This window comes from Megalopta genalis, chromosome 6, assembly GCF_051020955.1.
Source record: "Megalopta genalis isolate 19385.01 chromosome 6, iyMegGena1_principal, whole genome shotgun sequence".
Taxonomy (NCBI): domain Eukaryota; kingdom Metazoa; phylum Arthropoda; class Insecta; order Hymenoptera; family Halictidae; genus Megalopta; species Megalopta genalis.
The window spans coordinates 7,004,246-7,020,683 of record NC_135018.1 but is presented as its reverse complement, the minus strand read 5'-3'; the positions used below and the strand labels follow the sequence as shown (position 1 = coordinate 7,020,683).

The following is a 16,438-nucleotide window of genomic DNA, read 5'->3' as shown; positions in this document are numbered from 1 at the left end:
AACACGTTCCCTGCCAGACCGTTTTTTGAAGACTTTCCGTTCAAGCCGCGTGGGGCGTATGCGCCCCACGCTTTACATTTGTATTATTTTGTTTCTGGCGTATGCTTTACAATAATTAAAATAGTGCAAAAATCATAATTATCAAGGAAAGGTTGTATAGTTTAACATGCATAACACAGCAAACCAATAAATTTATTTTTCTAGGAATTACTTTAACAAATACCTGGCTGATCATTATTATGCCAAGCGAGTTGCATCCTCACATATAATTTTTTTTATCATGCCTATATTAGTTTAAAATATAACATTTTAGTTAAATTCAAGTTTGTATGCGATTACAAAGGGATGTTACGATGAACTTTGTTAAAACATGGCAAACATAAGTGTGGTTTATCCACACAACTATCGCAGAATGTTACAACTTTTACAGTACTATAGAACTATAAATCAATCCCAGCTTCAGTGAAGCAATAAGTATTGTGTCAACGACACGCGAATAAATGACTGATCGGAATAAGAGAAATGCAGTTAAAACAAGTTACAGTAAAGAAAAATTGCCCATCACGCCGCGTGGGGCGTATACGCCCCACGATTAAATGAGGGCATCAGCAATAGTATTAAGATGTCCATAATTGACTGCATAATGAATTTTTAAAAAATTCTTCATTTTACAATGATAATACCAAATGGCTTGAACGGAAAGTTCAGCGTGGGGCGTATACGCCCCACGCGGCAGGGAACGTGTTAATCATTTTACCGTGCCTCTACGTTGCGTCTGGTTTCTCGAAAAAGATCTCTGAGATATTTCGGCAACAATTGCGATCCATCGGACGATAAAAAGCACGTTTCTGAAAGTCGGAGGTTAAAATTGTCATCGAACAGTTTTCAATTTTTTGAAAAGCACAATTCTGAAAATCGATAACATAACTGAAATATAATCAAAATCAGTCTTTGAAATGTAGAACAGCAGTCATTTCAGAGATGCTTGAGAATAATGTTTCGTTCTTCTCGATTCATTAACCACTTGCGCTGGCAAAAAATTCACCGACGCGTGTACCAGAACGGTCCAGTGTAACTTGCTGGGAGGCGTCACAGAAATCGGAAAAAGATTTATATTTTCTAAACTAATTTATTTTCCATTTTAGAATATGGGTTAAATATTGACAATTGTGCGCTATGCTGTGCAATTATAATAGGTGCTCTGGCAAACAATCCCACCCGTCGTGCCATGCACGTCGTTTGTTTCTGTGACAATCGCATGACGACGTACATACCACGTTGTTGGCGATTCTGTGACAAAAGCATTACGACGTGCGTGGCACGTCTTTCCAGCGCAAGTGGTTAAAACGATTAGAATAGCATACACCGGTTGATCAGGTGTCAAAGGGGAAAACATTGATATTGAAAGTACGATACAACAACTATTTTCATCAATTTCAATCGATTCTCTAGTGAGACATATTTTATTACAGTTCGTATAGAGTCAAACGTGAATAATTATTTCTCGTGGAGCAAGTTCGAAATGTTAGTGTTTAGAATTTGTTACATTAACATTTTTACCTCGGACACGCAAACTGTAGTAGATTCTGATTTTTACAAAAATCATAGGGACGATAAAAATTGCTCTTCGTTGGCAGAGTAAGCTTCTCAGTGGCAAAATAAAGCTTCAGCCGTCGTTAATGGCGCTCTGGACTTTACAAAATTTCCACGACGGTTACACAAAGTGCAGATATAATAACTGTCGACCTAACTAGGATGACCTAAATATTATCAGTAGACTGACGACGTTTATGTAAATTCTCACTTTTATAGGGGAGTTTCAGGAGACGGGGATGCGTTGTGAAAGATTTTATCTCGCCCAGTAATAAAAACTTGCTTGAAATTGTATCAAGCGTTATTGAGTTTCCTATTTTATTGTTCTTCTTTTCAATGACTTCGCAAGCTATAAATTCACGTAAGGGAGAACTATCATGAATGGGACACTTTTGTTTTGGATAAGATAACGAGGAACAACTACACGACCTGTCCAATTGTAGTTCGAAACATTCGAAAGATCAGTTATTTTACTATAAGAATGCATAGCGTCAACGAGTTTCTCCTACGTTTTTACTTGTCTTATTTTTAATCTTTTGAAAAAGTGCATTTCTTCCTATTCACCAATTCGTTGTATCGAATAGGATGGCATATTCACGAATGGAACAGTGTAACAAAATAAAGTAATCTTGGTATTAATTTTATAAGTACTGTTTATTTATTGATCGATCCAAGTACATATAATATTATACATACAGGGTGTCCCACAATTATTTTAACAGCCGAAAATGAGGGGTAGCTGAGGTCATTTGAAGTAACTTTTTCCTTTGCGAAAATGCAATCCGCGGCTTTGTTTACGAGTTATTAACGAAAAACACTGGCCAATGAGAGGTGACGGTGCGAGAGAGAGGGTCCGCGAGAGAGTCCGCAGCACGAGGCTTTGACAGAAGGTCGGGACGGACTCGAGCCGCGTTCGAAGTATTGAACAAGTCACGAAGCGAGAACTTTCCGGATTTTTTTAACTACATAACAGTGATATTTTGAAGAAAAACGCTGTTCACCTTTACTTTAGAACGTCTGAAGAATATTCACTAATTTTTCGGACTCGAAATAATATGTAGTTTAACCGTGACAGTTGTTTTAATTTTCTGGTGTGCATGACACCTTATGTGTACCATATGAAATTTTTATGCAAGGTGTACAGTGAAGATTAACAAAGTTCGTAAATGATATTTTAATTTAAATAATTCCGTGTACGAACAGAATTCAACGAATGATTCGCAAAGCTGATTTAATAATAAATAATCGCGTTAAGGTACGAAAAGGATTTGTTTTTTAGAGAAATATGAAAAATATTATCGATAAGAAACTCACCCATTTAGTTGAGGATGCATTTGCTGACTCGTACGTACTGACCTCGTACAACGAACAGCTGATCCCAGGTCGATGACCGCAACATTCGAGGGATACTGTCGGTGGAACCTCTGGTATGGTTATTTGCGAAGTTCACTTACACTGCACTGTCACCAAACACTGATCAGTTATTTAATCACTGATAATCCGAATCACTTGTGGATATTTAAGAAAGATCACTGAGACTCGTTTGCGGATAATCGTTTATTCGACGCGTTCGTTCGGAAGTCGACGTTTCACTGCCGAAAAATTCAGGCCTTGACTGTGGGTCCTTGTTGTTCTTCGTTCGGCCGTCCGAGGAAATGACACTCGATACCATTTTCTTCGCACGGCCATTAATTACGTTCTAAGAGCGCATGGTGACAGCGGGTCGGACACAGTTTACGTCTCGGCATATCTTGTTTATTTCATTTGGCGTTACCCTGCGCTTCGAAGAAAATAGTATCGGGTGTTATTTCCTCGGACGGCCGAAAGACGAACGACAAGGGCCCACGGTCGAGGCCTCGATTTTTTGGCAGTGAAACGTCGACTTCCGAACGAACGCGTCGAATAAACGATTATCCGCGAACGAGTCTCAGTGATCTTTCTTAAATATCCACAAGTGATTCGGATTATCAGTGATTAATTAAGTGATCAGTGTTTAGTGACAGTGCAGTGAAAGATCAGCTGTACGTTGTACAAGGTCAGTGCCCTTCGACATCATGAATTTCAGCCAGCAAATGCATCCTCAACTAAATGGGTGAGTTTCTTACTGATAATATTTTTCATATCTCTCTAATAAACAAATCCTTTACGTCCCTTATTTATTATTAAATCAGCTTTGCAAATCATTCGTTAATCTTCACTGTACACCTTGCATAAAAATTTCATATGGTACACACGAGGTGTCATGCACACCAGAAAATTAAAACAGCTGTCACGGTTAAACTTCATATTATTTCGGGTCCGAAAAATTAGTAAATATTCTTCAGACGTTCTAAAGTAAAGGTGAACAGCGTTTTTCTTAAAAATATCACTGTTATGTAGTAAAAAAAATCCGTAAAGTTCTCGCCTTGTGACTTGTTCAATACTTCGATCGCGGCTCGAGTCCGTTCCGACCTTCTGTCAAAGCCTCGTGCTGCGGACTCTCTCGCGGACCCTCTCTCTCGCACCGTCACCTCTCATTGGCCAGTGTTTTTCGTTAATAACTCGCAAACGAAGCCGCGGATTGCATTTTCGCAAAGGAAAAAGTTACTTCAAATGACCTCAGCTACCCCTCATTTTCGGCTGTTAAAATAATTGTGGGACACCCTGTATAATGATCTCAAATTATATAAATCTTTCTTTGATTAATATCACATCTTAGTATTTTATGAGAAGAAATATAATCCTTTCGATAAAAAGAAATGAACAAAATTAACAAAAATTTCTTAATAAAGATATCATAAAGACTATTTCAACGAATATCCTACAAATTAATGATATAATAAGCAGAAAACGTTTAGAGCATCTTTTATGCCGCATGTTTCATTTACCCATTCACTACAGATCTTGCATCGATACCAGTCTTTATTGCTTTTTGTATATGTTTATAGAAACAAATTTGACATTCTTCATCATCTTTTGCTTCTCTTCTTGCATTACATTTATGTTTGATAATAGTTTTCCTATCTGATCCAGATTCTGTAATGTTGAACGAATCTGTGCTTCTATTCTTCGAGTGTGCTACTTTCTTCGTGATCTCCTTTTTTATTATTTTGTGGATTCTTCAACAAGGTTTGTTTCTTATTTTCCTGTTTTTTCTTTGTAAACTAAATTATTCTCAGAAACATTTATTCGCGTCCCATCCGTAAACATTCTCTGTGTCCTATTCGTAAAAGCAACAACATTGAAACTTCAACTTGTTTAATCGCTATGATAAAAAAGGACTATTCGATGCTATATGTAAACATTATTGAATAAATATCTGATCGGATGTAATAAAGTAACAGTACTTCATACAACGTCACGAGAAAAAAGGAAAAATATTATTTTTAAGCGTGAACAAAAATTAATTGTTTGCCATAATTACGTAGTATCTGGTAGCGGCTTCAAGTTACGTGCGATTAGCTATGCATAATTATAATAATAATAATAAAAAAAAGTTACAAAACAAGTACTCCCTCCGTATTGAAATGATCGTCCTATTTGCGTAAATTATGTGACCGACTGTCACATTTAAAAAAATAACATTTTATACCTGCTCTATCATTAATTTCAAGGCGTAAGCATAATTTATTAAGTATGATACAGGTGTATGAGCATAGTAAGTATTTATTTAACTTTTAGTTTATATAATAAACATAAAAGCTTCTATCTCTTTAATTCGATGAAAATTTATGAGATAATGGTAATAATATCCCATTCATGGTAGTTTTCTCCTATGAAGATCCTGGATCTAACAATTTCAATAGATCTTTCCGGGTTTCGAAGTCGGTCCACCGGAACGGAACTACTTCGCTTCGAATGGAGACGTTCTCAAGTACGAAACATATTAACTCGAGATTAATTAGTACGAAATGGAGCTACGTTTCAAACGCAGGATATCTCGTTACCGGTAATGGGATCTCTATCCGAAGACGGTGAATCGAACTCTGTCCCATTTAACAGGTCGTCACGCGCATTTGTTTTCAGCTAACAACTTGACTCGTTGAACGGACTGTAGATGTACATAGTATAATAGTTTCGTTTTCGTATTATCGTCATAACGCGTTAACACGTTCCCTGCCGCGTGGGGCGTATACGCCCCACGCTGAACTTTCCGTTCAAGCCATTTGATATTATCATTGTAAAATGAAGAATTTTTTAAAAATTCATTATGCAGTCAATTATGGACATCTTAATACTATTGCTGACGCCCTCATTTAATCGTGGGGCGTATACGCCCCACGCGGCGTGATGGGCAATTTTTCTTTACTGTAACTTGTTTTAACTGCATTTCTCTTATTCCGATCAGTCATTTATTCGCGTGTCGTTGACACAATACTTACTGCATCACTGAAGCTGGGATTGATTTATAGTTCTATAGTACTGTAAAAGTTGTAACATTCTGCGATAGTTGTGTGGATAAACCACACTTATGTTTGCCATGTTTTAACAAAGTTCATCGTAACATCCCTTTGTAATCGCATACAAACTTGAATTTAACTAAAATGTTATATTTTAAACTAATATAGGCATGATAAAAAAAATTATATGTGAGGATGCAACTCGCTTGGCATAATAATGATCAGCCAGGTATTTGTTAAAGTAATTCCTAGAAAAATAAATTTATTGGTTTGCTGTGTTATGCATGTTAAACTATACAACCTTTCCTTGATAATTATGATTTTTGCACTATTTTAATTATTGTAAAGCATACGCCAGAAACAAAATAATACAAATGTAAAGCGTGGGGCGCATACGCCCCACGCGGCTTGAACGGAAAGTCTTCAAAAAACGGTCTGGCAGGGAACGTGTTAATTGTCAAGTAATCGGCTGACGTCGAACCTGCTTTCAAGAATCCCAGCGACCAAAAAACCAACAGCCGAAATAATCGAACTGCTCACATCTCCTTGTGTTTCTCCATATTTCTCTTTCTGCGCCATAATTTCTGAAAATTTATACCTTCCTCCGGTCGCCGTTTTGAAAGACCGGTAAAGCATATCTTTTATTTACTTTCCGAGAGCGAGCGCGTTCCTGTAAATATTAGTCGCGAATTTATTTTTCCAATGCGAACGCTTCGTATTTTTTCTCGCAATTAGCGTCCCCTTTTCGAGAGCAGTGTTATTGTCGCGAATTCTGCTCCCCCCTCCCCCGCGGTACGTTTTGGAACGCAGCGCTCGTTAAAACTTGCTGTAATTTACGAAAACATTTGACACGCCTCAAACTGTTCAACAATTCCTCGTTTTGTGCGTCCGCGAACGCGATGCTCGAAAGTTCGCGGCTTCTTTCTGCCCCGTCGAAATTTCGCGTCCACGTTAGAATCAATTGTGCTCCCCCGACCGTCGATGCGACAGCGTATTAACTCGAGCGAGAACAACGTCGGGCCGCGTAAAAGGTACGAGTAAAACGTAGTTGAACTAGTCGGGCTTCCCGAGCGATCTGGATACCGCGACCGAAATTCCATGCAGCGCTGCTCGAACGAATTACAACTAAGACAAATTTCGGATACAAATTGGCCAACTTCGGCCGATGATAACTCCGCAAAAAACCATCGTACGATGATGCGGCCTTACTTTTAAATCGAAGCTTCAAACCTCTACTTGAAGATAATGTTTGTGGATTTGAAGTTCGACGCACCCTGTGCACCGATCTTGTGTCGAAAGTGCCAGCTCCGATTTCGTGCCAAAAGTGCAAGGGTTACTTCGAAGTGCTGTAACATTGCGAAGAAAGATCGCAGCCGAGTTTTTTTTCTTTTAATTAAAGTGATTTGTTCGAGTGCAAACGGCATCTTCGAAAGAAATTTTGCAAAGTCCGCGCATTTCGTCAAACTTGGCCAATTTTCAATACGACAAACATCTCGTCTCGGATTTAAAGATTTACAGTGGCGATGGTGCGTGAAACTTAAAATTGAGAAGTAGCGTCGTAAAGTAGAGATTTCAGGCTTTAATTTAAGAGAAAAATGATTATCTCACGATAATTTTTCACGGAATTATCGTCGGTGAAAGTAGAACAATTTGTATCGAAAATTTGTCGATACAAAATATAGTAATTTTGATATAATTAAAATAAATTTGATATCATTTCGTAAATAAGTTGAACAGCCAGTAGTAAGTTAAATTCACCATTTATCGGTGCTCCATTCCTCTTCGTTAATCACGTAACAAGGTTTTCAGCCCGTTATCGGTTGAAAAAAAAAGTTCGTTCACAATCGGTTCGATAATGGACAATGGCCAGCTGTTGATCGAAAGGCTTTTCGGCGTTGGTCGAGAGCAGCTCTCTGCCCTTCCGAAATATTCGAACCCGGAATATAATTGCAGCTGTTTAAAAAACATGGCCCGAATCTCGTTAACGTTTCAATTACATAGTTTGACGACGTTATCGATTTCGCTGCAGCGAATTACCCGCGAAACAACGTCTTTGTGTCGAGAAACATGGAAAAATTGGCAGTGCAACTAACGAGCTCGTGTTCATTTTTCAAAAGCGCTATTCATGCAGTTTTGGGAACGGGAATTTCAATTTCGTACGACGGAATTAAAAACAACGCGAAAAATAATTCGTTCGCTGACAATGGCATTTCGCTAAGTTGAAACAATTAATCGGATCAGAAACGAGGCCGGCAATGGACTGCTCCGTATCTATTCAAAGCTACGTGCACGACGTGTTAAAATGTCTAAACAATCACATTTAGCAACAGAATGTTCAAAAAATTCAGCAGTAGATTAATTTCAAGCGAGTTCTCCGTGCGAATGTTAGGAGAACGGTGAGAGAGAACTAGGTGATGGCCAGGCGTTATGCGATTGTAATTAATCTGTAGAAACTCATCCGAAATGAAATAAATAAGTTCGATTTATTTTTCTACACACTTGGATAAGGTCCGGAAAAAAAACGGCTCAAAATATCCTGGGATTCTTACTTCGACATATTCGTCGGTTAGTACATTTTGATGTTGTAGAAACGTTCTTCACGAGAAGTTGCGCGATCTTCCGAGTTATTCATCAAAATACACAGCCATAACCAGTCGCGAGTCCGTGTATGCGAAACAATCGCTACGAATTTTCAGACAGCAACGTGAAATTAATGAAAAAAATCTCTCGGACAACAGTTACTCGGTATTCGGCTAACAGTAAATTGTGTTAATGAAGATCTGCATAAATGTTTTTATGCAATGAAAAATATAGGTAACGAGAACTCTTTTTTATGAAGTCATATAATTTTTTGTATGAAAATCGATGCATCTTTGTATTTTCTTTGACAAATTATTAAGGCTTTTTAAGTCGAAAATTGATTGGCTTGAAAGTTATGATTTTTGTCGCGGACGCTCGTATAAACGACGCAGACGAGATTAAACGAATACGCGTTGGATGTGTTCGAATAGAATGCACGTTACACGGTGCAGTGGAAAAGATGGGAACTGAAACGTTGAAGGGAATCGGTTGTCAATTGGAAAGTCGAAAAGAACAAAATATATTGTGCGCGAGAAATGTACGTTCGCTCAATGAAAGAAAAATACTGATTAGCACGTCGAAGGGGTAACAAGCGGGGAGTAAGACGTTCGTTAAAAAAGAATGTTGCAGCAAGATGTGCAAGATTAGAACGTTCGAGGAAAAGTAAGTCGGAAAGCTCGGAGGATAAAATGCAAATTAGAACGTTGCAAACAGTTAGGCCGAGGTTGGAACGTCAATGAAAAGAATTTAAATTAGATGGTCGAAAGATGGTCGAATACGAATGACACGTTAGAAAGTGCGTTAAATTTCCGGATAAAAAACGAACGAGTTTGGTAAACAAATGGTGGAACAACGAGATGGGAGAAACGCGTGACACGGGAGTATCAAGAGAAAAAGCGTGGAAATTGTAACGTCGAGATAAAAGAAGCGCAAACTGGAACGGTGAAAAGATGAAAAAACCGTGTGAATCATAAATGTCCAAAGCGAAACGCCTACGAATTAGTGCGAAAGGTGAACATCGGAAACTGGAGCGTGAAAAAAGAAACAAGCAGACCGCGAGCCGAGACGAAGGAATAACTGGAGAAGTGCGCGAATCAGGACTTTGGGAAACATGCGAACCGTAAACGTAATCGAATTGCAAAGCGTCCACATCGGAACTCCAAAAAGCGCGTGATGCATAATACATCCGGAAGCGAAAACCTGCCGTTTAGTTCGACCGATGAAAATGTCGAAAGGGGACAAAAAGGAGGAATAACTGAAAAGGCGGTAAAATCAAAATTACGAGAAAAGAACCGTGGGTCTTAAATGCTGAAAACGAAATACCTACGGAGAAGTGTCAAAAACGAAAATCTAACTTAGATATAATATAATCATAATAAAATCACAATAAATTATAATAAATTAATTTTATTTAATATATATATAGTCTTATTTTTCTGTTATCTAGTTTAATTTATCTTATATCTAGTTAGATTTATTTCGATTTATTATGATTTATTATAATTAATAAATTATAATAAATCATAATAAATCGAAATAAATCTAACTATAATTAATAAATTATAATAAATCATAATAAATCGAAATAAATCTAACTAGACATAAGATAAATTAAACTAGATAACAGAAAAATAAGACTTCAGGATCGAAGGAAGAAGAAAGAAATAATTAAAAGGTATACGTATGAAAATTGCGAGAAACGAGTGAACTGTGAACGTAAACTGGAAAAAGGCTGCAAATTAGTTTGACCGAAGACAATTTCGAAAAAGGAAGGCAGATCGTAAGCTGAAACGAAGTACAAATTGAAGAGCGATCAAATTGAAACTCCAAAAATCGCATAACGCTCGTACTACGTCCGGGAACGAATATCCTTTAAATCAACGCGAACAAAAAAAAATCGCTAAAAGTACAAACGAATTGTAATCGTAAAAGCAGTGTGAACTAAAAGGCGGCCAAATGAAAATTCCGAATACCCCATGGATCGTACAGACGCAAAGCGAAAAATGCACAAATTAGTGAGATAGAAGGAAATCGCGAAAAAATCGCAAGCTCAAAAAGGAAGTAATTAAACAGTATACGAATGAAAACTGCGAGGAACGAGTGACCTGTAAACGGATGGAAAACCTGCAAATTAATTCGACGGACGAAAATTTCGGAAAATGTAGGTAAATCGTATAAGCTGAAACGAAGTATAAATTGAAAAGCCAAAGAGCCGTGTGGTGCGTATTACGTGAGCGAAAAAGACCGCTGTAAATACAAACGATCGTAATCGCAAAATTCATATGAACTAAAAGGCGGCCAACTAAAAATTCAAAGCGAAAAATCTACAAATTAATAGGCTAGAAGGGAATCGCTGGAAAGACCAAAAATCCCAAGGTCCAGAAGGAGAAATAATAAAAAAGTATACGAATCGAAACTGCGAAAATCGAGTAAACTGTAAACGTAAACGGGAGGGAAACTTGCGAATCAATTCGATCGAAGAAAATTTCCAAAAAGGAAGGTAGATCGACAACCGAAACGCAGTTATAAATCGAGACTTCAAAAGGCGCGTGACTCGCACTACATCCAAAAGCGGAAATCCTTCGCATCAACGTGAACTTTAAAAATTCGCTAAAAGCGCGAACGATCAAAATCCCCCGAAAGTAGTACGAAGTATAAAAGTCGGTCAAATCACACAATTCGGAAAGAGCCCGTGAATTATACGGGTTCTAAGCGAATAAAGCTACAAATCGGCACGAACGCGAACAGCAAGTGGAAAAGTGGAATGTCGAAAGGGAAATAAAGGCAGTTAGACCAATGGGGGAGAGAGAATATAAATTAGAAGGCTTGGAAATTCCGGCGGAATCAGAAATTCGAAAAACGTGTGGTACTACCGAAGTCCGAAGAAAGTCCGAGGAAAAACTGCGGTAGAAAATGGGGGACAGTCCCGAGGTTCGAGATTCGAGAGGCGACTTAAAAAAAGTAGTCGGCGAAGTTGGTTTCATAAATTGGGCGGCGCGGCGGCGGCCGGGAATTCGAGACGGTCGAGAGAAGTTGCGATTTATTGGAGCGAGCCTCGGCGGGAATTATTAAACAAAAGGGCGGCTGATGGACTGCTAATATCGCGATAGGGGTTGGCTCCAGTCGCGCGGCTGCTTATTAAACTGGATATTAAATGTTAGGCGTCGTCGTAGAGGCTCGGCCACACGCAAGTACACGAGTAATCGTCGACAAGTTCCATTAGACTTATTTCTTTCAAAGCAATTTATTCGTTGATTTTAATGACGTCGAGAAACGGTCCCTGGAATTAATTAATTATAATACATGATATATAATATACAATAAATATTTATCGAGGGAATGAAAATGGTATATATAATAATAATAATATTATATAATAAGAAGAAATTTCCAAGAAATGTTCATTAAATAATGTAAAAATTGGAGGCTTTGTTTTTCTTTCAAATTTTAAATTGTCTCATATTTGTTAAGATAATATTATATACGTAGTTCTCATATACATAATAATAACTTTAGTCGCAAAAAACGTTCATTAAATAATATAAAAAATGGAGACTTTGTTTTTTCAAATCTTAAATTGTCCCATATTTGTTAACATAATATTCTATATGTAGTTCTCATATACATATAGAATAATAACTTCAGTTACAAGAAACGTTTATTAAATAATAATATAAAAAATGGAAGCTTTATTTTTTGACATTTTAAGCAAAAGTTACTATATAGTTATTAACAATAAATTAATGATAGTCCCCATAACGTAGTTCTCGTTAGATGCAATGCATTTATGCCAGCACTGTTTCCATATTCGGGGACACTGAAATCTTGAAGAACGCCTTTCAGCTATGTACATATATTGTACTGGCTCCTGTATAGTGTCGAAGCGGTGTCCTCTGATGGTCTTTTTCATCTTTGAAACGAGCAAGAAGCCACAGGGAGTCATATCCGGCGAATATACTTGCCCGGGCTATCACATAATTTTTGGATAAAAATTCACAGACAAGTAGCAACGCGTGTCCTCCATGGTTCAAATCATTTTTCACCGGATCGCTTCATGCCAGCGTGGTAATGCTTGTAGACGATAATCTTTATAAACATAGTAATCGCCGAAGTAGAAGGTCCCTAATTCTTGTCTTGTGATCTATTTTATATAAACAAATTTGTCTACATTAAATTTGAAATTAAAGTTACAATTAAATATTAAATTAAGTTTAAAATTAAATTTTAAATTAAGTTTAAAACTACATTCATCAAATATAAAATTAAATGTAAAATTAAGTCTAAAGTTGAACACACTAAAACGATTTAATTGTTGTTTGAACAGTTTTCTAACATATCATTTGTTGTTCTTGGGTTGTTTCACGAGAAAGAATACAGTGAAATTCTTTCAAAGCATTATTTATAATTTTATTATACTTTCCAAGGCGCTCTTTCTAAACACGTTAGCTTTTCTATAAATCCTAATGAAACGTGTGACGAATTTCAATTAATTATCAAAAACCACGCAGTGAAATAACAATATTTATACTCGGTGTCCAAATTGAACCTAGGTCCGTCGTCCGAGTGTTAATCGGGTCCGCGTACGCGGAACGGTGCAAGTCTCCCACTAATTAATAATTGTTGCACGTATGCCAGTCCGGCGCCGTTCGCAGACCGCGTTGTCCTATTTATTATGCTCCAAATATAATTATCGCGATTATCGCTGGCATCCCCGGGCTCATCCGGCCTCCCTTAATTAGTCTCATCCCTCGCGGCCGCGGCTCTGCCATAAGTAACATTCGTTTCTTCGCGATAATACCCACTCGACCTCCATTTTCTCGCGCCTTCGCCGCCTTTTGTTCCCGCCTCGTAGTATTCATTTAGGCATCAGCCGCGCCTTTCAACGCACTCGTCGCAATTTCGAAATTCCTACCCGGCGGCATAGAGAAAACTCCGAAACGGCAGCCTGACCGCGAAAAACATTTTTACCGTTTTTTGGCACGGAATCATTCGGTTCTTCGCGTTTCCTCGAGGGCCCTCGACCATCCGACTGCAACCTTATTTTCACTGGCGTCGGCTGAATACCGGGTCGTTGTAAACCCATGCGAATCTTCTTCAGGTCTCCGCGTTTCGGAACGTACCGAAAACTTGTTGTATACTCGACCATCTTCCTAGAATATCGCACAGGAATTTCTGTTCGCTTAATTATTTCGAGTGGAGAAAAATTTCGCGGGGACACACAACGCACAAAACTATTCTCGAAAGAAATAAAGAATTCGTAAACGCTTTTCCGTGTTCCTAGAATATTGTGCGGCAGATTTTTATTGCTCGTTGTTGCTTTCATTATTACGTACACAAATATTCGTGAAAGCTCTTCCATGTATGCAGATTATTATACGGTCATTTTTGTTGCCAAGTGTTAGTTTGACGATCTCGAGCGAAACAGAATTTTCGACACGGAAACGTAACGAAGCGCGTTTGTAAACGCTTTTCCATGTTTCTAGAATATTCAACGGGGAATTTCTACTGCTGTAATTCTTTGGTACAAAGCAAAGTTTGGAGAAGAAAGAACGAAGAGAATCGTTCGCATTCGCCCGAGAAAGATTATGATAGACACGCTGTGCTCAAACAACAGTTGGGTCGTACGGAAAGATGCTTCGGTTTTCAAGACAAATTTCATTTCGCAATGGTGTTAACACATCGCGCACGGATTATCTCCGACAATTTCGCTGGAACAGTTTTACAAAGTCGTTTTAATTATTGACACTAGAACCGCCGAATACAGAACCTTGACATCACCTTGCTAATGTACAGGGTTCCCCGGAAAGAATCATCCGATTCCAAAAATTTATATTTTAAAAAATTACACACAGAAAATTATAATTCAAACACGAATATAACGGGAAAATGTGCGAGTTTTACTTTTTACCCCATTGGCACTTGGAGGTCCTGAATTTTCTTAACACGGAACTACCAAACCGTTGGATTGGTCGCAGTTCATCCGATAATATGGTTCTACACAGTTGGCCCCCGAGATCACCCGACCTAACCCCATGCGTCTTCTTCCTTTGTGGATTTGTGAAGGATCTTGTCTTTGTTCCACGCAAATTGCACATAACAGTCCCTCAAATTGCAACTGCTCAAAAAATACAGGGTTCCCCGGAAAGAATCATCCGATTTCAAAAATTTATATTTTAAAAAATTACACACAGAAAATTATAATTCAAACACGAATATAACGAGAAAATGTGCGAGTTTTACTTGTTATTATTTTTTTCTCAATAGGTGGCACTAGATCTTGTCTTTGTACCACCTTTACCTACAAGTGTAAATGAACTGAAAAAACGCATTTGTGATGCTGTACAAACAATTACCAGAGATACGTTACACCGTGTTTGGCAAGAACTTTCATATCGCAATGATATCATACGTGTAACGAAAGGAAGTCGTATTGAACACTTGTAAACAAAAACTCACACATTTTCCCGTTATATTCGTGTTTGAATTATAATTTTCTGTGTGTAATTTTTTAAAATATAAATTTTTGAAATCGCATGATTCTTTCCGGGGAACCCTGTACGTTGTTTTAGAGATTTTTGCAATTGCAGTAAGCGTGAAAGAGGAAAAATCAGAAACCAGTCGTTTCGACTGGTTAGGTAGTTCTAGTGTTAATATGCCGTGAACTTTCGTTTAATTTCAATCCTAAAAATTGGTACAGATTTCGATTCGTTACTGTACCCAGCTCTAATTGTACTTATCAAATTTTAAATAACAGTTTCCTATTAAATCCAGACATTGTGTACCGAGGTTCTGTTGTTTACGAAAAATATGTTTCAATCGAGAAAAAGGTTTGGTACGGTGTTTCCAGTTATAATTTTTCATCACGGCGAAACTAATGGAATTACGTCGGAGATCCCTTCGCGATTCTCTTGTTTTCCCTGTTGAAGACTGTTTCGAGATTTCGTGACACAGTTCCTTGTTGTTCGGTGACCGGCTCTGTTTTTTAATCGCTGCAGCACCGGGGATGATTTATGAGCCGAAAGGTATCGGGCCGCGATTCGCTCGCTCGCTCGCTCGCGCGGACGAAAATAGATGGTCTTCTTAATCCTCGCGCTGTGTGTGCTCGCGTAATTGATATGCATGTCGGAATTAAAAACGATCGGGGAAACGGGTTAAGCCGTAATTACATCGCAGTGTGCAAGACACACATCGATATTCGACGACGACAGATTTCGCTGCGCACGGAGAACCCGTGTAACTTGTTGTTCCGAATCGGCACCAACGTTGTAAACAAATTTTTTCGGGCATTGCAATGTTGCACTGTGAACCTACCGACTGACACAGTCCGCGACAAGAAGGTGGCACAATTTGAAAATAAGTAACTTTTATTTATTTAACATTGCAGTCGAGGTTTCGTTTTTATACAAACTTGCAAAAGACCGCTATAAGCATACACGAATGAAATGGAATTTAATTCCGCCAGTGCGAACAATTTTATTTGAAAAAGAAAGAAGAATTTAAATTATAATATTAATATTAAATTATTAATTTAATATTATAATATTAAATAATAATAAAACGTAATAAATGTTTATAATAAATCAATGGATAAAGTGTGCCATCTTTTTGTCGCAGACTGTACAAGCGACCGACACACGTTTATTTTCATCGTTTACTTAAACATTCCGCAATTTTCGTCGCGTTCGAATCAAGAAATAGTCGGTAATTGGAGAATTAAATGTATCGATCTGATCGGTCGATTATATTGGTGGTATAGGTTCAGTGTTAATTTATTTATATCACAAATTGCATCTATTACAAAACATACCAGCATGCAGTTTCTTTGTTGTTGTACGCGCATTTGACTGCTCAGGGCTTCGGCGATATGAATGTTCGTAACACAAAGT

The 16,438-nt window shown here is 37.9% G+C and overlaps 1 protein-coding gene and 1 long non-coding RNA gene across 8 annotated transcripts in view; one reads left to right on the top strand and one right to left on the bottom strand.

The window, feature by feature from the left end:
- The window catches only part of LOC143259715 (uncharacterized), a 32,368-nt gene that overhangs the window by 1,306 nt on the left and 14,624 nt on the right, over positions 1-16,438 (bottom strand). The gene's annotated exons all lie outside the window — the stretch shown is intronic.
- LOC117225891 (low-density lipoprotein receptor 2) overlaps positions 1-16,438 on the top strand; it is a 123,396-nt gene that overhangs the window by 92,804 nt on the left and 14,154 nt on the right. The gene's annotated exons all lie outside the window — the stretch shown is intronic.